The sequence below is a fragment of the Thunnus thynnus genome, chromosome 12, assembly GCF_963924715.1.
Source record: "Thunnus thynnus chromosome 12, fThuThy2.1, whole genome shotgun sequence".
Classification (NCBI taxonomy): domain Eukaryota; kingdom Metazoa; phylum Chordata; class Actinopteri; order Scombriformes; family Scombridae; genus Thunnus; species Thunnus thynnus.
This window is the reverse complement of record NC_089528.1, coordinates 5,494,793-5,521,219: the sequence shown is the minus strand read 5'-3', so window position 1 is coordinate 5,521,219 and position 26,427 is coordinate 5,494,793. Positions and strand designations below refer to the sequence as shown.

Here is a 26,427-nt window from a genome sequence, read left to right as displayed (position 1 = left end):
GGCTCAGGCTGTTACTTATTTCCCTCCCCGACGCCCCTGGGCAGTATATTCAACATGCACTCCACTCTCCAGCCTCCCTTCAACCACTTACTTATTCATCACAGGCTCACCGAGGAGGCTGCTCAGCTGACAGACACCAGATTTTATAAAGAGAAGGGGACAGAAGTGTATGACTCTGCTCAGTAATGGGGGACACTGTCAGTATGAATTCAGTTTTGCCCGGAGTCAATGCAGATTTGCAGCAGACAAATTTGGCTAAAGCACTGGGAGTGAATTAGATGGTAAAAAAAAAAAGAGGAGGGAAGCGTTTTCACTTTCATTAGCCAGCCTGTCCCTTTGGGCTCAAACACAGGGCTCAGTGCATAAACTGCATCCCCCCCCCCCCTCCCCCCCTCCACACACACACACACACACACACACACACACACACACACTACCAGCCTCCTTTATCCTCCTTTCCTGGCACACTCTCCCTCCTCTTTTACTTCTCTTTCATCCCACTTCTCTCATCTTCCTCTTCATCCTCTCCATTCTCATCCAGTTTATCTCTCTTCATCCTTTCCCTCTCGTCTTTTCCCCTCTATCCCACTCTCTCCTCCTCTGCTCTGTGCGCATCATCGCTTCCCTCACCTCCTTTCCCTCTCCTCCTCTCTCTTCTCTGCCGTTCCCAGCCAATGGCTGCCGAGGGAGGTGTGGCTTTACTACAGGAGGATGGACTGAGCTTGCTGTGGAGAGGAGAGAGAGAGAGAGAGAGAGAGAGAGAGTGAGAGGAGAGCGCTGGTGAAAAAGAGACGCTTTCCTGAGCTACTTGGAGAGGCAACGCCAGGCTTGACACTGAGTGATGACCGTGGTGCAGAGAGACTCAGCAGACAGGGAATAAAAACGCGGACTAAAACACATACACACACATACAGAAAGAAGGGGAGGGCGCGCAGTTTGTGGATACCTGCGAGTCTGTGCTCCGGCCGCAGGTGCGCTATAATCCCCCTGAAAGGAGTTTTTTTGGTCCAGAGAGTGTAGAGGGAAAAGAGGCAGTGCTTGGATTATTTCTCCTTTTCTCGCCCGCTGTCAGCTGCTGTTTTTCAATCATTCTGAGCAAACTTTCTCAGCTTTAGCAACACCGACAGACTCGAGATCTTTTAAATTCGTGGACTGTTCACTCAGACTGTTTCTGAGCGCGGAATACACCGGACTGCACCTCTAGTCAGACAGGAGAATTCCTCTGAACTCCAAGCGTGCGTGTTGTGACGCGCAAAAAAAGGAGTCTTTTCCATCTGTGTTTCAAATGCTTTGATGACAATGCCTGGATTATTACAGCCGCTGCTTCACCTGGTCCGGGGAAGAGGAGAAGAGTGAGGGAAGCAGAGAGAGAAGGAGGGTAAGAGGAGGAAAAGAAGAAGGAGAGAAGTCGGTGGCGTTTGGCTGCCGTCCACTAGTTCGTTAGCGCCTTTGCCGCTGTTGGTTCTCCCACCCCTTTTTTTTTACTGGATACACGGACACACATCAAGACACGCGCCGGGAGGACCTGCGTTCACACCCTGGGTGAGTTTCTGTGTGAGTGTTGCTTGGGGGAGAAAATAAATCAGGAGAAATAAGAGTAGCTGTGCTGTGCGTTTTGTGCCAAGGCGCGTTTTTTACGCGCGGCTCACTCTCGGGTTGATACGCACAAGGAGACAGTGCAGGCTCAGGGTGGACAGTTGCTGTGTGAGACCGTTCAACTCGTGACGCATGATCGATGAGCATGAGGAGAGGAAGAGGAGAGATGAGAACTTGAATTTAGATGAATCAGGTGGAGGGGGGCTCATTCGGCCGTTTCTTCATCAACAGCATGATGATGATTTGTATGATTATTTTGCTTCCCGACTTATTTGATCAGAAATGTACAGGTCAGCCAAAGATGCTGCACGTGCAAATAAATATGAGAGATCACAAGTGGGTCTCAACACGTCAGCCCCCATTTCATACAGTGATAAATATTGTGTAAATGTGTGTGATTTGGATGTTTTTTTAATACCTGTGCAGAGGCAGTAGTACAGCCCTACAGTATGACCATGCTGTGGAAATGTATGTGTTTGGGTGTGTGCATGTGTGCAAAATTGTAGTGTATGTGCAAAATGATAACTTTGCAGTCATGCTGTATTTTTTTGTGTGTGATCGTGCACCACAATCCAGTCCTGTCACATCATTTTACCCAGAAACTGGAGCTGAACCTGACTTGTCCTTCAACCTCTGTTTTGCTTCATCTCACCAACGTGTGTGTACGCATATGTGTGTGTGTGTGTGTGTGTGTGTGTTCCCAACCAACCAATACCTTCTTGCCTGCCTCCATCTCTCCTCTCAGTGCGTCTCTCTCTGCCTATGTGTGTGTGTGTGATATTGTTGCTCCATCAGTCACCCTGAATGCCTGCTATGCACTGTGCAATTTCTCACAAATTCTCTGAACCATGTAAGCACAACATTTACCTGTCAGCTACTTTGTCGAGACTACTGTATGCGGCCATAAGAAATCCTCGGAGCTGCCTCAGTTTTATACTGAACACCCACTGCCACTGCTGGAGACCCGAAGTGGGAATGAGGTCTTGTCAAACAAATCATGGAGGAGAAAGAACAAGGAGAAAAAACTGTCAAAACCCAATTCAGTATTTCAGTAACGCAGACACACTTGAACCCTGAGAGGAAAAAAAAAAAAAACTCCCTTTTCTGTTCTGGAAAATACTTTACCAATCAAATCAATGCATGTACACACATACACACTCTACATTCACCTGGAGAGGACAGCTGACCACTCTTTCCTCATTGCATATGTTGAAATGGAAGTGTGACATACTGACAATGCAGGGGTTTCTGTGATATACTGTAGCTCTGAGGGCGCTTAAATGAGAGGCTGAGTGCATGACACCGAGGGCTCTAATGACATGTCGTCTAATGGCACCGCCAGTGTGCATCCGCGCTGACATCACGACTGGAACAATAGTAAAAAGGAATAGTGAACGCTGGAGCCGGTGAGGAGTATTTGGTGTTGACAATGAGTGAAGAGGGAACGTCCATTAGGGGATGTGTTCGGGTTGGAGTGGAGGAGTTTGACAGTGTAAATCCTAACACAAAATGGATAAAGCTGCAGCTATAGGGTTTGAGTACATTTTTCTATAGCTATGGAAGGAGCTCCAAAACTTTTCCATGTCAAGCATCCCTAATACAGAGTAGAAATACATGAGATTAGGGCTGGGTAGTATTACGGAAATCAATATGATGATGAAAAAGGAGTGTAGTATTGCACCTCCATAAAGTTGAGGGACTTGCCAGGGACAGTTTTTTTCAAAACTGATGCAGCAGAGGCTGAGATATCCTGACTCTTACGTCCTAGTATGGTTAAAGCTCCGTAAACACCAGATCCTACATTTCCCAATGCTCATAAAATCATATTTTCTTAGACTCTGTAGATCTAGAACCGTTAACAGCTTTACAACTATTTTTAGCAAGTCATACTGATGACTAGTGTACTGAATGTAAAATTGGTTGATTCTTTTATATGACTATTTTTCAGTCATCAATATACAGTTTATAGCAAATAGCAGACAAAACTCGTTACATACTTTGTGTAAAATAAATACTTTATTTTGTTCATTTTTAATTACAATTTCCTCTCGGACTGATTCATTCATAATCATATTGTCACAATATGTCTCCACCATAAGTCTATATATAATAACATTTAATTAGAAGAAGAACTGAGAGTGTCCGCAAACTGAATGATAGTTATGGAACTTAATGTGACTGAATGGGCAATGTTTCAACCCTACCTGGTCTTCATCAGACAAACGGCTAACGTGACTAAAATTGATGACATGCTGATGCTGATACATAATGGTATATAAGCCACTCAAAATATACGGTCTAAAAACAAAACTTGCAAAATGTTATTATAGAAATTATAGCAAATGATACATAGGAAAATCAGAAAGGATATGGCATTACTTCTTATTGTCAAGAAGTCCCATGAAAAGACCAAAACCAACAACTGATGATGAATTGATCCCTCTAGCCAGTAAAGCTTGATGTACAAGACCCATTGTTGTCCAAAAACTATTAAAAACGCTTCAATGAGTCACACTGTTGCACTGACTGACATGTTCCTTCATTACCATGAACACATACTCTGTATTTTATTTTGACTCAATCCCTCACATACCATCCTGCTGCCAGAAATACTCACTACAACACCAAATGTGGATTAATCCGCCGCTGAAAATAGTCCTCAGTAAATGCACTGTTTCCTCCTGTTTGAGTAACTTTATCTAGCAATGCCCAGCTGTTTTTACAAAATTGTTTAAACATTTTCAAAAACTGAAATTATATATTTATGACCTGTTGTTTGAGATTTACATATGCGTTAGAAACCAGTGGGCTTAAAGCTGAATTCCATAGGTTGAGAGGTCAGAAAATACAGAGAGATGGAGTAAACATTGTTGGTTTTAGTCATTTTCATTGAATGTATTGACAGTAAGAAAAATACAGAAAAACACCAACCTTATCCTTTTGATGTATGTTAGGGCTTGGGTCAGGGCTTGGGTTAGGGTTAGGGCATTAGGGTTAGGGTTAGGGCGTTAGGGTTAGGGTTAGGGTTAGAAGAGGGCTATGGCACATTGTACAAACTGTACAAGATTCAACAGACCCCTCTGATCAGAAAAAATATGGTAAAAGGAGGGGGAAATCCTCCAAAAATGGAGGGAAAATAACTATTGCAGTAAATATTTAGACCTCTCACCTTCTCAATACAAATGAATCACAGTGCACTTACATTATTCCTGGTATGACTATTGAATTACACCCCAGCTCCACATGAGACCGCACACAGCATGAACACTGTTGGAAGGGAACTCTGTATTTGTTGCCGTTTGTTGTTCAGAAGCATAAAGCTATTAGTTTCAGGGGTAATAGTCATAGTAGGTGGAATGAAATCTTTAATTTACTAGTTATTTTTTACGCATTCACTCAGCATAACGTCTATGCAAAACAAAGGAATAAGAGCAAAATTAAACCACTTCTCATTTCTACAGTTAAGGGCCCCTGGTGCTCTCTAATCTGTACTTTTAGAACAGTTGACGCAGACATTCATAGTTTATATGCTTGTAGTATCCCACAGCTGAAATAGATGGGCCTCTACAGACACATTTCATACATAGCTAACAACTCCAAAAAAGACCTCTTAAAGATGTCAGTTTGATTACACTCAGTGATATATAATTCTATGGATATTTCTGACTTTCTCCCTCAAAAAATGTGTTCATAGCAAGGTGGCATCTGTGTTTTGCTGAGACCTTTTCTTTTCTCCCAAGAAGGCAGTCAAGTTAAATGAATTTCCCCCCATTCAACCAAAACTGAAACCTTTTTGTTTCAGCAAGTGAATTTGTCTAAACCTACTGGAAGCAATATGTGGTTTATGACATATTTTCTTGTTCCAAAAGTAGTCAGATGGGGTACAGTTGCAAAGTTCCAATGAAAGCACATTCAGTGACAGAAAAGATAACATCTCTGCTCCGGCATTGCCCTCCTCTAAGAGAAATATCCATTCGATCTCTCTTACCGGCTCTTATTTCTCTCCCTCATTTTTCCCTCACATTTCTCTCTCACATATTCATTCAAGGTCACATTTATTCAGGATACTCTGTCTCTGACCTTTGCTCTGTTTCATAAGCGGTCTAAAAACTGGAGCCGGATCCACTGTTGCTCCCATTGTGAGTCACTCTGCAGAAAAACGCATCAGCTAAATGTGTGTATATAAATGTAAATGTGTGTACTCAGCTTGTTGGCTCTTCAGAGACTGACTTGTGCATACGATACGGCTGTGCCCTCCAAACCGCAAGGACACGAGGAGATATTGAAAATGCAGCCTTTTCAACGATTGATACATAATAGCGGCCTTTCAGATTGGTCACCAGTCTCATCTCTTAGCATTGTGAGCTTTCCCTTTTCCAGATGTGGTATACAGGGTCTTAAGGTTTGACTCAAGCTGTGGACACATCTCAATATAATTGGTGTTATTCACAAATGTACAACTTTCTATAGGATGTGTAGGTGGATATACCATCTATCTTTCAGCCAGCAGTGGTTAACAAAAGGGTTTATTTTTTAGGGTGGATGCATAGAATATCCATCTCTTTAAAGTGCAGTGCCACACCACTGAGCTTGATTTGGATTCATATTTAACATATAATGAAAGGGGCAATACACAGATTTTACCCGTCATCATCACAAAAGGGAAGGACGAGCAGCTCTGGAGGGATCTTTCTGAAGGTTGAAAAGATAACCTTGATCATGTCATCTAATGAACAGCAGTGTTGAGTTGCATTATGGGAAATGTAGGATCCAGCATTTTTGGAGCTCAACATGTTTTATGGAATAAAAGTCAGGATATTTTGGTCTCTGCTGCATTCTTTTTAACCTGCCCTGACCAGAATTTTTAAAACAAATCTGTCTCTTGTGAGTCAGTGCAATTATAAATCGCTGGAGCTCTTCTAATGGAAAAGAAAAAAAAAAATCAACAGACTATTTGAAAATTAAAATAAATGTTGTAGCCTTAATTTAACCTTTTTTTCCCCTCAGTGGATGATTGGCTGCAGAGTAATGGGGTGAGGACTGGTGTCAACTCTACTGTAAAGTGACGGGCCAATGCAGTGAAACAAAAAGTGACATAGTGAAAATGCTGAACAGTTAACAATAATGAGTTGTGTTTAAAATATTAGAACATATTTTATCATATATTCCATAATGTGTTATTTAGTCATTTAATGTTCAGCACTTTAGGGCTCCATACAATGCTGAAAGTGCTATGACAAGTTAAATAAATAGATTTTTGAATTTATACTGTATTATTTATTTTATCATAAAAAAACAAAATAACAGCAACAAAATATGTCATAAAAATAATTGCTACAGCGCACAGCAGAGTGACCACCTTTAACTTGAAAAATATGGTGTCAAAAGGCGGGTGGATGGTAAAGGGTTCATGCTGCACACGGCTGAGATCCATCCAAGCTGAAATCACACTTGCTGTAATTCATATCCCAAATATTGATTATTACGCATGATGTTTATGTATGTATGTGGTTGTGAAAGCTCAATGTGGTTCTTCAGTAATTGATTATTGATCGATGGAGGTACAGTACTTTTGTATCTCTGTGCCTTGGTATGTTGCGTTGAAGACGGAGGTGACAGATCTGATGCGAGTCCACAGTCTCGTGAGATATAGAGTAGGGCGGTAGGATGTATTATCTCGGTCGTGATTGAAGCTGCTGTACGCTCTGAGACGCAGTCTACACACATGGACTGACTCTGGTATAATGGTAAGTACAAACGTTGGGCAAATTATGCTTTTTGGTCATAACCACCAGTGTAAAGACAAATCTAATAACTTCATGAGATAATTAATCCGTCTTACCTTAAAAAATCCATGCTGTCATATCAGTTGAATTAGGCTCATCATATTATAAAGACTTCATCAAAACAATATAATGTGGATGAATTAAATTAAGGTGCTCGTGCTTTCTACTCTCTTCTGCCTGCGGCTAATGATTATTTTACTTTTTCAATTCATCTGTCAAGTACTGTTTTAATTAATCAGTCACAGTCGCTTCACTCAAATATTTTTTCCACCTTACCACTCTTGGGGGGAAAATCCACAAAAGGATTGCGCAGCTTTTGAGGCTGCTAAACCTGTGCAAATGAGACAAAAGACAGCGTGTAACGCAAACTGCGCTGCAAAGCAAATGATGTCATGGTGCGCTTGTGCCATTTGCATGTATGTATATTAGGTAACATTCATACATTCGGCACAAAATCTACGCAAATAAGCTTCGTTGCAAAAATTGTCTAATTCAAAAAGACTAGCGCTAATTACCACACGCAGTTAGGGTGAACTTATTAGCATCTTCAGATAGTTGGTGTTAACTGTGCGCACGCTCACTCCTCACTCACTCACTCTGTCTGTCTTCAAAAGATATGAATTATTTTATTATCAAACAGTTCCACCATATAAACCTGGAATCTGTGTGTAACAGCTGATATGTGTAGATGTGCAGCAGAGCACAGAACAAAAATTACCGTCAGATCCTGACCAGTCCGGTGTTAATGAAGTTACCGCTGCTGTGCTACGTGCGTAAATGCGCACAGCCTCTTTCTCAGTTTGGAGACGCACTTATTGTTTCAGCTGCTGTGTGATGCTGCAGACAGCTGTGGACAACAAACAGAGCATCAGTACTGATGTTTCTGCAACATCCCGGATACATTCAGGGACACCTGAATAATATTATTGTAAGATTCAGACATTAATCGACATGTTTCAGACCTGCCTGAGTCACATTAATAGCTGTAGCCTATTTTGATGGACATTTCCATAGACTGTGTTATAGATGTGATATACTAGAGATGTGAAAGAAGCAAAATACATGAAAATTGGTTTGTGACTGTGGAGAGCTTTGTGTGTGCGTTCACCTCTGCTAATTAAAGACACGCGATTTGAGGCTTTTTTGCTCTCTGCAGTTTTCATTACGGACCAATCTGTGTGCTGAAATGTGGAGAAAAGCCCGAAACACTGGAAACTGCTTCACTCACTCAAACAGACGCAAATAAAAGGCATATTGCACTCAACTGCAAAACTTTATGGCGTGTTCGCGCCGGCATATCATTAGCGCAAAATCTTTTGTGAATCTTTTGTGACGGTGCTATTAGCGGGCGCAATCCATTCCTTGTGGATTTGGCCCTTGGTATCCATCTCTAAGACTTCTCTAATACACCAGCACAAAATTACATTAGAAATTGAACACAGAATCAGTGTTCCAGTTACTCAACCACAGCAGTGGGAAGTAGGGGTGCTGGGGATGCTGTTTTGTCAGTCAGGCAAAAATGGACCCTGCGCATAAAGACAGTGGAGTGTGGAAAAGAACCGGGTGTGAGACGCTCAGACTTTATCTACTAACTACTGAAGTTATCAACTTGACAGGACAGAGGAAACTCTCCAGAGGACACCGAATTAAACTTTTAGCTTCTGAAATAAATTCTGATATAATTCAGACAGCTCTGATGGAGCTCAGGGTTTATCAGGAGGACGACTGCTTTACTCCAAACAGTTTCACTATATGAATCTGGACTGTGTGTGTGTGTGACCTTTTGGATGTGTAGAAGAACACAGAACATTAATTAACATTAGATCCTGACTGATCCTGTCGGCGTGTCGGGAGATTTAAATAATCAATGAGGTTACACTGCTGTGCTTCGTGCATAAATGCGCCGAGTGTTTCTCTCAACGGGGAGACGCACTTATCGTTTCTGCTGCGGCTGCAAGTATTTAATAAACTCAAACATATTTTTTTGGGAGGGGGTGTTTAAGAGTCAGCAACCCTGCACCTCCAACTGAAATCATGTTCTCTCGGCTATGTACTCAACAGACCTTTCTTTCCATTGGAACAACCTTCAAGTGAATAAATAGTCTCTATGACACCCATAAAGGCAGGAAACCCTGGAATTTGGCCAAGTAAAATAAAGGCTGTGTCCAAAATCATTCGCTCATTTATTGCTCGGGACTCACTAAATAAGAAATTCTATTTTGTAGAGTCTACAGTCTGTAAGATGGCAAAAATAAAACAGTTTCGGGTGATACTCAGGTCATTCCTCTCATCTGGCAGCCATCTAAATCTAGGTTTGTGACCATTGATTGTGTGGTACGTTTTTATGTTGCTTTGTAGGATCATTTCAGTCAGCTATACGAGGTATAATCATTCTCTCTAGACATCTGGACAGGATTAGGACTTCAGACCATGTGAGGATGTTCAGCTTTTCTCTCATTCATATTACTATAAATTAAATCTCTTTGCCACACGACATAGCCAAAAGTATCTGGACACCCATTCTAAAACCATGGATGTTAATAAACTGCTATTACAGCATCCACTCTTCTGGTTTCAGGCTTTCCACCAGATCTAGGAACCTGACCGCAGGGATTTGCTCCCATTAAACCACAAGAGCATGAAGTTCATTGGTGATTTGGGATGATAAGGCCTGGCTTGCAATTGGTGTCCCAGGTCGTATAGGGTATTTGGACTGCAATATGATGTATATACTTTGCTCCTGAGAAGTTTTAGTTGAATATTTTTCACTATTCCTATACATTTTGGTGACTGTTGGTCTGACACTATCTGAATTGCTAAATATACCAAGTGGTAAGTTACAAAATAGTCTTTTTTGTGTGACTTGGGCATACTTCACAGGTCCAAAATGTTGGACTCAATACAAATGGATTCCTGAAAAACATACTCAAACCCAATGAGTGTGAATTCATTTTACAAAAAAGAGAAACCCGATCTGAAGGGGTCCCAATCACAGTCAAACCCGATCCCAATAGACCTGATTCAAAATGCTTATACAAAGAGATCAATAACACTCGTAGCAGCATGATTCACTGTCAGTTAACAGGCAGCTACAGTCCAAAAGAGGAGCATTATAATAATAATATGCGTAGAACAAATGTAAAGTAAAACGTGATTAGTTTTTTATGCTTCAAAGACTAATTTATAGAGAAAATGTAAAGTGCTGTTTTCCTGTAATAGCATACATCTTTTAGATTTTTTTTGAATAACGCCAACGCGGATCCAGGGTCGGATCTCGGTTCCTCAGAACTAAGATCTGTGAAGACCTCTAAGGTGAACTGGCCTTTGACATATTTACTTTTTAAAACATGAGAAATGCCCATTTCAAGTTCCCAGGGCCCAAGATGACATCTCAAAATTGCATATTTTGTCAATGGGCGGCATTGACACCCAAATATATTCAATCTACAATCATGTAAAACAGAAAAAAGAAGTAAATGCACACAGTTAAGAAGCTGGAACCAGTGAACACTTAATAAACTTAAACTTTAAAATATTATCAGAATTCTTGTCACTTAACTTTCTGTTGATCTACTAATTGATCTCATTGACTAACTGCTTCATCACCACTCGACTGTCCTTTGATAGAGAGTAGGACATCACTTGTTTTATACTGTAGGTAACTGGATTATAAATGGACATGTCTTTTCTAGTAGTAGTGGTGACCTAAAATTTATTCTGCTAGCCGGTGCTGCACTGAGCTCTCTGAACTTGTTATTCAAAAGATTAAGATTTCTCTTTATCTCCTCTGTTTTTGTGCCAGTCATTAGAAACAGCACCTCTGGGGAATAAGAAAAGAAAGATGAAACAATACCCCTAACCACCAACACCACCACCGCTGCTCCAATCTGCAGCACTGACACGCCTCTCATGGCATGACTTCAGCGGCTTATTTAAGGCAAAACAGGGGAGCGTTGGAGTGTTGGGAGGGAGGGACATGAAAGGCAGTTAAACTCTCTCCATCTCGCTCTCTCTGCCCCTTCTCCTCTTCCTCTTTGTACATCAAAGTGCTTGTTTCTTCTTAAGGAGAAACCACATGCATCCCACTGCAGCCATAGTGGGAGGGGATGAGGAGTATCGGCCTAAGTGAGCAGTGTCAACGCTCCATTGTTTCCCATATGTACATTAATCCTGAGCTCCAACATGGACTGTAGCAGTCCAAAGCCTTGCTGACATTTCAATCTACACAGGGGGTGGATAGGAGTGATGGGGTATTCGTGTATGTGTGTTGTGCATGTGGGTGGGGTATATTTAATACCCTTTTTTACCGCCGCATAGAAAAAAAACAGCTTTCTTTTTTATTTAATCCTTTGAGGATTTTTTTTTTTAAGCCGCTTCCAAATATTCTTATGGACTAAGCTGTTGAGTTGTGTAAAAAAAATGTCTGTCTCATTAATGAATTTTTCTTTGGAAAATCAGTTGAGGGATTGGTCTCTCTTCCCCATAAGGCTCAAGGAAATTGTTTTGCAGACTCTTGTTTCAAGAAGGTCAAGAGCAAAATGTGTGCAAAATAAATTCCTCTTTTGCCAGAGTTCTGTCACTGAACTAAAAACCAAACTGTGTGAAAACAAATATGTCTCGGTGAGCTGACGCCGATATGTTCAATGTCTTTGGCTCCATTTGTACATGTCACATTAAGCATCTTATATCTAAATAAAATCCAGATGCAATTTTATACACTTAGTGTCAGGCATTTCTATACTGTGCACATGAGGTACAGTAGATACCTATAGTCCTATAATAGCTTTATTTATTTTATTTTATTTAAATATAAATTTAATTATATAGCATGAATATGCCACATACCACAGCATTTAGCTTGCAATGCCCGTTCCTAGATGGGCTTTTAAAATACATATCTGGTTGTTTTATGTCATTGTTGGCAAAGCTGCAAATGAATGGGCAGGGCTGCTTTTTGGCAGTATTGCATTTACGGGATCTTTTGCATCAATGTGATTAAGTACCTTGATTATTTGAGGTTTGTGCTTCACTGGATTGGCCAAAAACACATTCAAACTGGTTGTTTTAGCTATAAAATGATCTCTAATAGAGTTTTCTGTATTTCATTTAGTTTATGATATATACTTATATTGTAATATAAAATGACACATTCTGGGATATAGAGGGTTTTTTCCATATTGCTCACACCTACTTAACCACATAAAGTATGACAATATAACAAAGTGCCTGTCAGATAGTATAAGCCCCCAAAAAGTAGACAGGTTTTAAACTTTTACACAACTGTTTTTGTCACTTTACGTGTGTACAACCAAAAGCATTCTCATGGATGGCTTAGAGTCTGCAAATATACGCAGAAGACAGAATTCTTAGAGAGAGATTGGGGAGATGCTGTGATGCAACCAGGAGGAGGAGGCTATGACAGCAGGTTTTTCAGTCGTATGAGTATGGTCAAAAACACTTGCCATTAGACGTGGTCAGGTAATGGCTAATATGGTTAAAAAATATAAAAGGTTGGGTGACTGGGGGTTTCAGATGCTGTCTGACCATCGGACAAGCACTTTGTTTGAGTACTGACCCCCTTTACACTTACTGCTTCCCTCTTCTTTTCTGTCGATAAAAAAATTCTGTAGTTGGCGCTCTTTTAGACCAACCAGTTCCAATAATCATCCCCAACAAATAAATTACTGTTGCTGCTAAACAGAAAACACATCACTTCCTGTAGGTTTTTGCAGGAGAGACATACAGTACCATACAGATACATTTACAAAAGCCCCTAAGGACTGCATTATTATTTTTCCTGTATCTGTCAGGGATAGAGGGATCCTAAAAATGGACGAGCATTTGCATAAAAATGTAGTGCATTGTTACTTTAAATTCATATATAAGTGATGTTGAGTCTAAAACTTGTCATCCAGGTCCCTGTCACACGAAGACGCAACATTAAGGAACACCAAACTCTCTCTCGGCGCTAAAGCAGTACATTATTCATGACTTACTCTGCACAACAACGTCTGATGATTGCATGGGAATCTCTTTCTCTCGCCTTCTCCTCATCCACCTTTCCCTTTTGCCTCCCCTCCACTTCCCGACGATGATTAGAGAAGACATTTAGTGTCAAGACATACAATGATTATAAGTTGCGGCATCGATCTGCGTATTGAGCTATATCAACCAGATTTATTGGCTCTGACATCCAAACTCCCCCCCATTGATTTTTACTGTTGCTGGAGATTTACCCCCCTCCCCCACCCCACCCCTTCTCCCCCCAACACCACCCACCCACCCACTCACACACATCTACACACAACCTGCCGTAAGCCAAACAGGTTATGCTGCAGAAATGTACCAATTGTACTTTCCTGACCCACTTTATCAGCATCCATGTGCTCAGTGCTTGCGCAAGCATTTAGTCAGGCTCTTTGGTACAGGGAAGAGTTTCGATAGTAAGAGGAGAGAGATGGAGGAAGTGAGAGAGCGTGGCCATGTAGAGTACACTTTATATTAATGCTGTTTTACATCATGCATGGGCTGCAACGAATTTCCCAACCGTGTGAAGGAAAAAATCAAGTCAAACAGCACGGCTTAACCTTGTCTCTCAAATCAGTGAGATACTCGTTTTGCCCCTGGAATACATTTTACAGCCAAACATTGGCCGTATTCCCTTGTGGTTGAGCGGGTTGCTTCAAAGTGGAATGAAGTGAAACGGCCGGGTGTGCTTATTAAAAACCTATCAGGCAGCTGCATCAGCCCAACACACTTTGCCAAGAACATATGGGAAGACGTGATAATAGCCTCCCTGCCCGTTTAGACATGTCACTGCAGCTCCTACGGGAAGCGCGTGTCACCACGGCTACAAGTGTGAGGAACTGGAGAGGCAGGATGTGGAACCTGAGGAAGAAAATACGGATGACACTGTAGGAGAAGAGATCTAACTTTCATTGGTTTTAAGTAATGGACAGATGTCAGCAAGAAAATCTAGAGGCTTAGAGTAAATGTTCTCAACAGCAGGGACCTTAAGCCCTTAACAGCCTGAATGTTTGAATTATGTGATTGTTTTATATTAGCAATGAATCAAACGGTCAAAATGAAAGAAGTCCCTACACTATACCTGTATGGAGCTTTTTAGCCTCTTTCAGCTCATTGTTTTGGCTTTATGCCATATCTGCTGTATGGTTCAGTCTCACCGCTCTCATCAGCTGAGTTTCCAGCCACATCAGGCAGAAAAAGCGCCAAAAATCCATTGCATGCTATCTGTCATGAAAAAAAGTGGAAAATGGAGCGGCTAAAGAGCGACATATTTTTCTCAGATGTTGAGACTAAGACAGAGGTTAAAGCAGAATGAACCAGCATTAATCAGTTGGCCATAAACACGATTCCAATTGAAATTTAATGTTGCTCCATGTCTGCTGGAGGCAATCATTTGCTGACACGTCAGCCTCAATAACTTAATGGAGGGCCTAAGTCCTGAAGTCACCTCTGGGCTAGTCCCCTGTTCACTAGCTGTAGCTAAATGGAATGTGTCATTGAGGTTCTTTCTAAAAGACGGAAACATGTCCCTGAGGTCTACTATCTATATTCTAATGTAAATAACTGTCTGCTGCAGCACTTGGTATTATAATTTGAACCCTTCTTCCCCTAAGTCGCCAAAAAAATCATTAACACAGTTTTAACTGAGATTTGTAGGATTTTTTTTTTCATTAGGTTACTTCAAATGAGTGTTAATGTTGCTCTGTGTCTGCTGAATGTGTAATAGTCAACTATTTGCTAATGCATTAGGAATATGTTTAGGGCTGTGTGTCTATAAACATCTTGTGGAGTTCTTCTGCCCCTTAGTTATTAATTATTATTAGTAAAGGCAACATTTTTTTTAAGAAGCTCTTCATTAGGCAGAAATCCTGCAATGTGACATCAGAAACTTTTCTTAGTAAGGTGGAGGTCATAAAGGTGAAGCGATATTGTTCGGATTTTTCAAAATTTAATATTACTTATCAGTGTTCGTAACAAAAAGCAGAATTTTATTTTGGCAAAAAATTAATTTGTGGCATCTTCTGCAGCCCCATTTGATGAAATTCAAATGAGTTGATTGTATTCTTGACATGAAAAATCTTGCTTAGTACATGTTTTTATGTGTTCACAACATTACAGTATTCAATTTCAATTTTCAGTGCAGGGTGAATCCGTGCACAGCGCAGCAGAGATTTGGTTATGCTCATTGAAAATCAAATATCAGCAATAGTTTCTCAGCCTTTCATTTGTTGTTATAGGGACATGTGATACTTAACTGGCTGAGACTCTTCCAAGTGAGAGGAGGGAAATGAGTTCCAAATAACCGTGCCCCTGATAATGCTAATTTATTCGTTGGAGAGGCATGTTTCTTTCTTTATTGGCTTGGCTTCAGCAAAGTTACAACTCCAAATTTGTCTGGCTCAGTTTTCATGTCTGATTACATATTTAATTCATGAGAAGACATTCCAAAATACAAGCTAATAACCCCTCCTTTCCCCCTCTGCCTCCTCCGTTTTGGCTGACTAACCCGACGTGCGCCTTTGAACTTACTCATGCGTGTGGTTTTGGGGAAGGCGCTCATGTGAATCTCACTTCACAGTTTACAACACCAAAGGCGAACACATGGATTTCGGGGATGAATATTGTGAAAATCAATGCATGGGATGAATATCTGTGTGTGTGTGTGTGTGTGTGTGTGTGTGTGTGCGCGCTATCTTTAAGTAAGAGGCTTTTGATCTCAATCAATATTCATAAATAATAAAGCAGTTTAGGGAAGAAACACAGGCTGATAGTTGAGATCTATGCAATTGAAATCAACCCGCTCAAAGCAGCTTCACAACAAGAGAGCAGGGGGGAAAGTGGGGTTAAAGGCAAGACGGTGAATATTACAATATCAACAATTTGTGTAATTGATTACTTGTTACAGCTAATTTATCCAAAAGGCATACTTTCCACTTTGGACAGGGAGGACGTGTCCCCCTGTCCACAATTTCAGTTTGATTTACTACCTAACATCTCTAAAAAGTGTCCTCTGACTGTACAGCTGCAAAGTGCCTTGTTATATTAATCCTCTGGAGCAGTGGCGAGTGCTTTGCGGCTTTTTTCCACACTGGATTTTGCTTTTCAGGACACATACAGTACAGGCTTTGTGTTAGACCAGCAAACGTGACAACATCCCACAAACGTAACAAACCACAAACGTAATACAAATTTGCAGCTTTTAATGTAATAATCCCACTAAGATAATAGCAGTTGCCTCCCACAAACTTATTACATCATTTCCCACAAACTTAATAACTATTACATTTGCAAGAAGGTCAAAATCTTCAAAATTGTAATAACTTCCCACAAATGTAATAAACCACTAATATAATTAAAATCTGCAGCTCATACAACTCTAAATGTCTTCAACAGCCAGTGGCATTTTCTTTAACATATTATTGATTCTTGCCTATTTAGACTGAATGTTGTGTGTACAAATCAGCATTAAATCTCAATCATATTTATTCCAGATCTGTTCAAGGTTTTGCTACAAAGACAAGTGCAAAAAAAAAACACAGGATGGGCAAAAACATCGTCATGTCACCTCTGTAATTAAAAGTTTATAACCAATCATAGTGAGCCTATACAAAGGTTTCAGTATGAATTTACTCAACAATTAAAATATTTACAAGAAAACAACGGGAAGTGTTGTTTTAATAATAAGACGTCAGTAACAACTGGATATTATTTGTCCTCATTAAACACAGTTGTAGCCTATGTCTGCATATCATAAACCAACATATCTATTTTGAACATACATATAAAGGTCTTTCAATCTTTGAAATACCGAAAACAAAACATTTCTCAAAACTTCTGAAAATTAAAGGCTTTGTAGATCGCTCTCCATGTGTAACTTTCCATCCTGTCATGTCAAGTAGGTCTACTTGGTGTCTTTTCTGAACCTGTTTAGCTGTAATTGGCTTCAAAAGATGGCAACTGGCACTGTCTGGATAAATGTAATGCTGGTTGAACAGCTCTGACTCATCACAGAGAGCTTCTCTCTGAGTCTCATGTTTACTTTTTGTGCATTAGAACCTTTGGTGGCATCAAATCCTCTCTTAACAAGTTCCGGCGTTGGCCGTAGGCCTACCTAGGCCTTGTCCAGTACATATCACGCAGAGTGTGGACAGTATTCAATCTATGAGACACACAAGTATGATATGGTATAAAAATCTAACTGCACTGAATGTGTACATTCATTTAAAGTCTAATTCTAAATGGTCAATCAAGTCTTTTATTTCTTTTAATTATAACAGCTGAGTTTAGGCTATAAACCGCTACTGTCAGCATTTACCGTATGTCTGTCACATTTGTTAATTGGTCATATTGCTAATAAAATTATTTTCAATTCACTATCAATATTTTCTCTGCATATATTAATTTTGTAAGAAGTGTAACTTACTCTGCTTCTCATCAGGGTCTTAATCACCCTCATCTGGCTTTATTTTGCAATAGTGACTGTATGCTCTATAACTGCAAACTGATCTCCATTTAGCAGAGGTAGGGGACTCAGGTCACATGATTTGACTTGAGTCTCAAATTTGATGACTTTCGTGACCATAAATAACAGAAGACTCATTCATTGACAAGACTAAGACTTTAGACTGATGACCTGAGAGGAACTGAATTTTTTTTATTTCTTTTTTTTTTGATTGATAACTATAAAACGATGAGCTATCATCACTTCGCTCATCACTGTAAGTGCTATTAAAACAGCTACAATCACTGACACACTGTCCTTACGACAAGTGATACAGGCGAGCAACATAAAGCCTGTTCAGAGAATTACCTGAAAGACTCCTTCCCTGGATCTGTGACAGATATCCATTACCTGAACATACAGACAAAAAACACCAGTTATCAGTGTTATGAAACTGTAAAAGCTGGTCAGAACTGTAGTTTTACACAACTATCAAATAATCCTTTCAAACAATAATAGATGAATTGAGGCGGATGAGAGCTTGGATGACACTTAATTTAAAGACTTATTTCAATTAAATGTAACATATAATTTATCCTTTTCTTCTGTCTGTGACATTTTCAGTTAGGTACAGAGGAATTCAGATTCTTTCCTGCATTCACTGACAGTAATTTAAGTTCACCTGATGTCAGTCATTGTTCGTTTGCAAGCCTTTCATTTTCAGTTTTTAGACCGTCTCAATTCTAGAGAAATGTTTTGTTCTCATCATTTCAAAGAATGAAAGACTGTTCTAAATACAAGTTTTTGTCTTTTGATATGCAGACATATTTTATTGAAATGATTCAAACATAGACTACTGTTCTGTTTAAAGGGATACTCCACCCAAAACATGATTCTACCTCATTTTTACTCTCTTTTGGACCCGGTAAACCCATCCAGACAGTTTTTTAGAATTGTTTATTCTTTCTAAAGATTGAAGATTAAAGATTCTATTTATTGTTAGAAAAAAAAATAGCTTGCAGAGGTTAAACCTATCTTTATAAAGTAAAAAATATTTTAAAAAATGAGTTTACTGGCTCCAAACAGGAATGAAAATGAGGCAGAATTATGTTCTTGGCGGAGTTTCCCTTTAATGAGGATAAATGATATCCAGCAGTTATTGATTATCAATATTTTACATTCTTTACTTGTGGATAGTTTAATCGTAAAGGAGTTGAGTTTGTACTGAAACGTTTTTATAGAGTTAAGTATGATTGGTTGTAAATGTTTCATTGCTGCAATGACATGATACTGTTTTTGCCTCTCTTGAGATTTATTATAATTGGCTTTGTAATAAAACCAGGAATAAATCTGAAGTGAATGGGAAGGGTTTAATTGCAACAACACTTGATCAGTCTAAACAGGCAAGAACCTACAAGACAAGAATATGTGAAAGAAAATGTCATTGGCTGTTGAAGACGTTTAGAGTTAGCAACTTGTGTATAATATAAACTGCAGATTTTGATTATATTAGTGGTTTATTACATTTGTGAGAAGTTATTACAATTTTGAAAGCTGATTTTCACCATCCCACAAATGTAACAAATCCCTGCAAACTTAATAGTTATTACGTGTATGGTAGGCAACTGCTATTACGTTAGTGGGATTAATACTTTAAAAGCTGCAGATTTGCATTACGGTTGTGGTTTATTACGTTTGTGGGTCTAACAGGCTGCCTTAATCCTGATTGGTAGAGCTTGATGGGGCTTAAACGGCTACTCAACCTCATGTGCAAGTTTTATTTTTAAATATCTGTAGTAATAATATGTAATTGTATTATACTAATGAAAATAAAATACAGTTGAACATCAATGAAAGTCAATGCAGCTTTCAGAGACTAGAATTTCATTTTATTCTTGTTGCGCTTTTTTAGATTCAGTTCTTTCATCTCTAAATAACTAATCCCTGAAAATTATAACTAAATGTAATTTTCAGGGTTACTGCATAAGTAATACAGAAATTTAGACATCTCTAATATTTTATTAGCCTTCATTTTATTTCCCTATTCCTGAAGGCAAATCTTTGCCCTTGAATTTAATCAAATAAAAATCCAAGATATTTGTAGATTAGTTTCTCCCGTTTAAGAATTCACATCTTTAATCTCTTATATCATCATGAACTTAATATCTTTATCTTTTTTAACAATTGTTCAGACAAAATGAGCATTTGATGGATGACAACATGGACATTTTCTGACATCCTTATGGATCAAACCATTCATCAGTCGATTACAGAACAAGCAATGATATATTTTCCATGAAATCACTTTTTAAACCTGTGCTTGGAAGATGTTGTGATAGTTTCATTCATATTGATTCATCTTGAGGCATCTGGTAGAGCTGGTTGTAGAACAGGTTACATATTAGTGGAAGAGTTAGTGGTTCAGACCCTGGCTCCGTGTCTCAGAGTGTCCTTGAGCAAGACAATGAAGCAAAAATCACTTCCAAATGTTAGTGCATGGAAAAAAATAGAAGACGCTTTGGGGAAAAAGCAATTGCCAAACAAATGTGAAGTCAACAAAGCGACCACATTTATCTTAATTTTATCTAGAGGTTATACCCAATCTAATTTAATTACAGTATAAAAGCCTTTGGGCAAATGCAGGTTAATCATTACAATCAGTATGCTACTACTGTTTTTAAAGCACCTCAAGTTTCAGTAATACATGAGGAAATCTTTGTTCTTTACTTCCCATCCTCCCAGTTATCAGAAGTCGTTCCAAGTTTGAAGCGTGTCTTTCAACTTGGCTTCTCGGCAGATCCTGCAGTCAGCCGTGATGTGCCAACTCCACTGAATAGCTTTAACAGGATTGGACCTTCGCCTCAACAGTGACGCACTAAGCCAGTCAAGGTCACTAACAGCATCGCATAAAAGAAGACATCACTTCTTAATGAAGTCATACATCACATTTAGCATATGGTTCAATTAATGGCTTCATAGAGATTATTGAGATTATATTAACCCAGCACATTCATTAGCTAAGCTCCAATAGTCGCCCATCTGATTAAAAGCTGTGAGGGGATTTGCTGCTATTGACTGGGGAAGATCCAAGCATGGAGGGAGACTGAGTCACTGGTTATGTAGCCTACGTGTTTGGGTGTGTGTTTAATTGTGTAAATGTGAGTTTTCCATGTAAATACACTTGTAGGTGAACATGTGTTTACATCTGTAAGCTCCAGCGGCGGCAAATTTAGCTCATAAATGCTTGTGTGTGTGTGCACTCATCTGTAGCCAGTGACCAATTAATAGACTTAAAAGTGTGTGTGTATATATGCTGTGTGTGTGTGTATGGGTGAATTCATTGTGATGGATAGAGAGGCCATGGCTGCCCTGCGAGATGAGGTGATGAAAGCAGAGAGCTGTGTTGCATTTAGCTGTGATGCTGGTTCGCATTGATGTGAAGTGATGTAGCTTGTGGCTCCATCACTTTGTGGCTTTCTTCAGAGATACAATGTGCTTTTCTACTAGAGTGTCTTTATAATAGAGGATATTTTTCACTGTAGGCCTGATCAGGGATTTCTTTCTAGTTTGTGCACTGAGATTGATTTTCTCATGTTGGATGTGGTGTTGTTTTCATCCTGAAACAAAGTTTTTCCTCTGGTTGATATTTTTTTGGAAGTACTAGTCTAGTCAATCTAGTACCAGTCAAAAGTTTGGACACTAACAGTCAACTACATCCTATTTTCTATGTACTCGGTCAAGTACATAGTATTGACCGTGCTACAGCATTTATTGCCCATCCTGAGATAGAACTCCCTGAAAACACAACACATTAAAAAATACCATTAAAACCTAATGAAAGGCATTTGATCATCCCCGACTGATCCATTTGACATCTGTGCGGATGGATTTCCTCTTATTGATCTCCCAAACAGAGAGAGGTGTCTGTCTGGAGGTTTTTACAGCGATTTGGACACAGTTCTCCACATTTACTGAGCCAGAAACCTGGAGGATTCACTGTGCCTCTACCAGCTTTTAGTTTTTTCTAACTAACTTACAACTGGTACACTAGGTAAATATATTTAACCAGCTGGTAGAAATTCAACAGAACTCCGTCTAAGATGCTAAAAATACAACAATATCATTGAGAGTAAACCTGCATTTATTTAAGCTCCGATTGCAAATTTTCAGGCTGGAATGAATCTGTATAAAGCAAATACATACTCAAAAACAAATAAGCAGCATCATACTGACAATAATTGTAAGTCTCCAACTTTTAAAATGTGTTTCACCCTGTTTCACCTTCCTTAGTCACTTTATTCAAGGGTCCTCAAAACCTCATTACATTTGTTTCCTGGAACACGGTGCATGTGTGTTTATTACCTCATGCTGAAACACCAAATTAAAATTACAACCAATTATGTTATCACAGAATTTTGAACAAGCTGCTCCTCCCATTAAACACAAAGCATACACAACAAGCTCTCACTCCTCATCAGCTATCCTTGTTTGTCCTCTACTTGTGTCTGGCCTCAGTATACTCTTCACAGCCTGTGCATAAAATCAGTGTGCGGGGTACTCTCAAAACACCGTATCAAAGATATTTTAAAAGGTTGGTTTACCCAAATTATGAATAATGTAGCCCTTCATTTACATTGTCAGAGTTCTGCCTTCGCTCCAGCACACTGGTGGTAGATGGAATTTCATTTGTGGTGCTTTTAAAAATGATTCTGCAGCAATGTATCTTTCCAGAAACAATATTCCTACTATTACTCTGGACAACAACCATGCCTCACTCTCATTTTGTAAAAAACAATTTCGTCAACAGAAAGTAGTTCCAGTATCTAAAAAAAAAAAACCTGAAGCCAAAACTATCTGAGGTAAGTGGGAAAATATGTTTCTTTTTGTAAATTGGGTGATCTGGCCCTTTAATTTGTTTTTTTTTGTTTTGTTTTTTTCTTCTACTTCTTCTTTTCTATTCAGTAGAGTGCCTTGTATCTTGCAAGTTTTTAAATCGGTGAATCGAGCAGCACTTCTTCCTCCTCACTCCTCTCAGGACAAAGTGAAGTCACCTCGGCTGCTGGGAGGACATGACAGGCACACAAAGCTCTGCCTGGACCAGCTGCTCCCTCTATTGGATCACAAGACCATGTACTGTTCTGGATCCTTAGTGCTTGACTTATTAGGTCATTTTGTAAACTAAAAGAATTGGAAGCTGTAAAATTCTTTGAAAACCCTGTGAATGACAACCAAGCAGGTGGAAGTGTTCATCTTTTTTTCCTCTGTGTGATCGCACCGTGCTGTGGGTCCCTCTCTCTCTCTCTCTCTCTCCTTCAAATACACACACATACACACACATAAACAATAAATCACGTCTGAGTCTGCTCACCGAGCATCGGAGCCTATCCCGGGGTCATCTCGAAATCACCATTTAATGTTTAACGGTGAAGCTCGCTTTGATATCAGCGGCAGATAAAGTGGAATTTTTTGATTGCTTTGGTCAAAGAGGCTCCGCTTGCTGAGAAAATGATTTATTGGGCACGGGGGAAGTCGCCGGAGATCAAAGGAGACGGACGAGCCGAGGACTCGCACCGCGGGCCGGGAGCAGGCTGGGGCTCGTCCAATCACTCTCACCAGCAGGGCCCCTGTCACCGCTGTCGCTGCTTTTTAATTGGCCGCTGAGAAAGAGAGAGAGAGGGAGAGAGAGAGGGGAAGGTGTAAGGAAACGGAGGAGGAGGATGCGAGGGTTTAAGGGCCCCGCAGGTCACGAAAGAGCTCAGGCTGGAGCCCATTACTCAGGCAGGAGATAGGAAGGGTCAGCCGGGGTGGAGGGCCAGTGGAACTCTGATTACACTGCCGGGAGAGAGTTCCCGTTGAAGCGCATGAAGATTACTCCACTGCCCTGCTTTCTGAAATGAAAAGAGGCCGATAGGACATAGGAGAGGAGCAGCAGAGGTTGCGACAAAGGAAGAGAAGGCAAGAGAATTAAAAGCATGAAGAAGAAGAAAAAAAAAAGAGCAAGGTATTGATTTTTTACGAGAGAGAAGATTTGCTCCCAAGATTGAGAGCAATATCATATTAAACCCTGTTGCTGGCCCAGAAAGAGAAAATAAAGCCTGTGAAATATACCCCTCCCTCCCGCGTTTTTTTTTAATAACTTCCAGTCTCAACTGCAGCACTGGAGAATTACAGCTTGTGAGATAATTGGAAAAACATCGGCATGCGAATGCTCGGTTGGCGGAGAAATGCGCATTATTCATGAGGCGTTGTCCAGGTATTGTTACAAAGAGGGATGAGGTTGTAAAAATAAAAGCTGACCTTTGAGTGAATGATCATCATAACACAAAATCAATAAAGGTTGGAATCACTTTTCTTTAAAAAAAAAAGGACCTAAAAAAAATCTTATATAATATGGATCCATTTGCTAGCACTTGCTTATATGTCCTCTATCAAGTCAAAGATTTTGATACAACTCAGGCTAAAAACTAAGCTATGAGATGGGTTTATCTTCTCTTCATCACTGCTTATAGCTGCAAACTTTTATTGCTCATTTTTCAGCAATACAGGGTTATAAAATGTTCTGAATATAAGGGAAGCTACAGTATTTTGGCAGTTACAGTGATGCATGAGGGTAGCACTGGTTTTAACACTTTCCTGTCAAACGACATAAACCCACATATATATCATTCTGTGAAATGTTTGGTTTAAGCAAGAAAATACACTTGAAAAATAAATAATGCACTACTATGGCACTTTGTTCAGAGTTGTGATTAAAATTGAGGATAGATCTTTAATTGAATACCTTTTTGATAATGTTTGTGTTTTTAGAATAGGAGAAGAAAATTAACTTACTTAATTTATGAATAATAAAGGCCTTATATAAGTGGATTATTTTTGATTTATAAATTGTATTTGTTTTATAATGTTAACCAAGATGTAAGCTGGTATGTATGGAGGCTTCTTTTGTTGCTAATGGTTTTGTTAATATGTATTTGCACTTATGCAAGGCTGTGTGGATGTATTTATTTAAATCCCATTGTTGGAGATCTTTTCAGGTTATTATACTGTGTGTAGGCAGTCTTTACATGTTTAAAATTGCATGAGGCCAATATACTGTGCTGTAAGATGTAAGCTGGGTACAGATATTGGAGTTTTATTTATTGTGGATTAATGTGTCTGAATAATTCCATGATCCGTCCAACTTACGAGGGTCATGTAAATGACTAGATGTAAAAATGTGTTCATTCACTCCTCAGTAGTGCAGCTTTGCATCATGAGTCTTTTTTGTCTTATTACAGAGTAGAAAAACAATAAAAAGAAGAACTGCAAACTCATAACGACTCCTGTTGCACGAATGGTGTAGGATATTTATTGTAGTGAAACCACACCGCCCATGATATTAACACCGCATCACATGTGTGTACTGAAACTAATGCACTGAAATGTTTTGTTTGCATATTCTCTGCATCCTGGTTTTTATGCAGCGCACTGACTGAGCTCACAGAGTGTAAAGAGGGACAGCAGAGAAATGGGGGAAATATGGAGATTTATGGCTTATGCTTAATTAAAATCTCTGGAAACTAATGGTGGGAAAATTGAAATGTTCCTTGTAGATTAAATTCCCCACTACTGCCGGTTTTATAGTACAGTGAAGCAGAGTGTGACCATCCTGTGATCTCTTATATGTATAATAGACTTTCCTACATGTAATTGGAAAGTGGGAGCTGTCTAGAAGTTGTCAACTGCTAACGCACATTCTCTCCACGACTCACTGAGACTTTAAGTCATCCGGTTCTGATGCAGTGGTTTACTTTTTACTCATAGCCTCTACTAAATCTAAAAATAACACCATTCCTTTTCCGTTAAACACCAGAATTAGTAACTGCGACCTTTCTTACCTTCAAACTCAACTGTAGATTTAAATTGGAAGCATAACTGTCAACCTGTGAGTGATCAGGGAAATAGTTTTTAGAGGTGATCAATGTTTCATTTTTTTCCACCAAATGCGACTTAAAATCTATTGTTAGATCCCACTTCAAGCTAAAATCTGTATTTACTGCCCCCACATTTCAGAGGTTAAACACTGTCATAAGTCCACCTGTGAAATTCACTGGAAAAGAAGGACTGTACCATTTGGCTGATTAAAATTAATAATAGATGGCAGCAATTGAGAGATCAAGTGTCAGTGTGAGCGTAGTAGTTTTTTTAAGTTAACTAAATGGTATGTGAAACAACGTTGTAAAGTGTGTAGTGTGCACCTTTTGATATCAATAAATCTATGCCACATTCATTTTGCAACATTATTGTACAGACAATTAAAGGGGACCTATTATATATACAATGTTACAATGTCAGATGTTCATATTAAATGTGGCCAGAGTGTCAAATAATGACACTGATGTCAGCTCATGATGGATTTCTTTATATGGCCATCTGCTCAACGCACTGTCCGCAAGTTCACTGCTCCACTCTGCTAACATTATGGCATTTTCCAACTGTTTAGAGTGGAGTTGGCACGCTGTGAGTGTTTTCCCATTACACAGCAGGGCAAAGTAAAATAAGTAGTTAACCTGTTGGAGATGTGCTGGTCATCTGCAG

The 26,427-nt window shown here is 39.5% G+C and overlaps 1 protein-coding gene across 1 annotated transcript in view; it reads left to right on the top strand.

Moving 5' to 3' along the window:
- Positions 1–762: 762 nt before the first annotated feature.
- Positions 763–26,427, top strand: part of brinp2 (bone morphogenetic protein/retinoic acid inducible neural-specific 2) — a 245,159-nt gene continuing 219,494 nt past the window's right edge. Inside the window, exon 1 of the mRNA XM_067604962.1 lies at positions 763–1,542. The gene's annotated coding sequence lies outside the window, so the exon portion shown is untranslated. The remainder of the gene's footprint in view (positions 1,543–26,427) is intronic.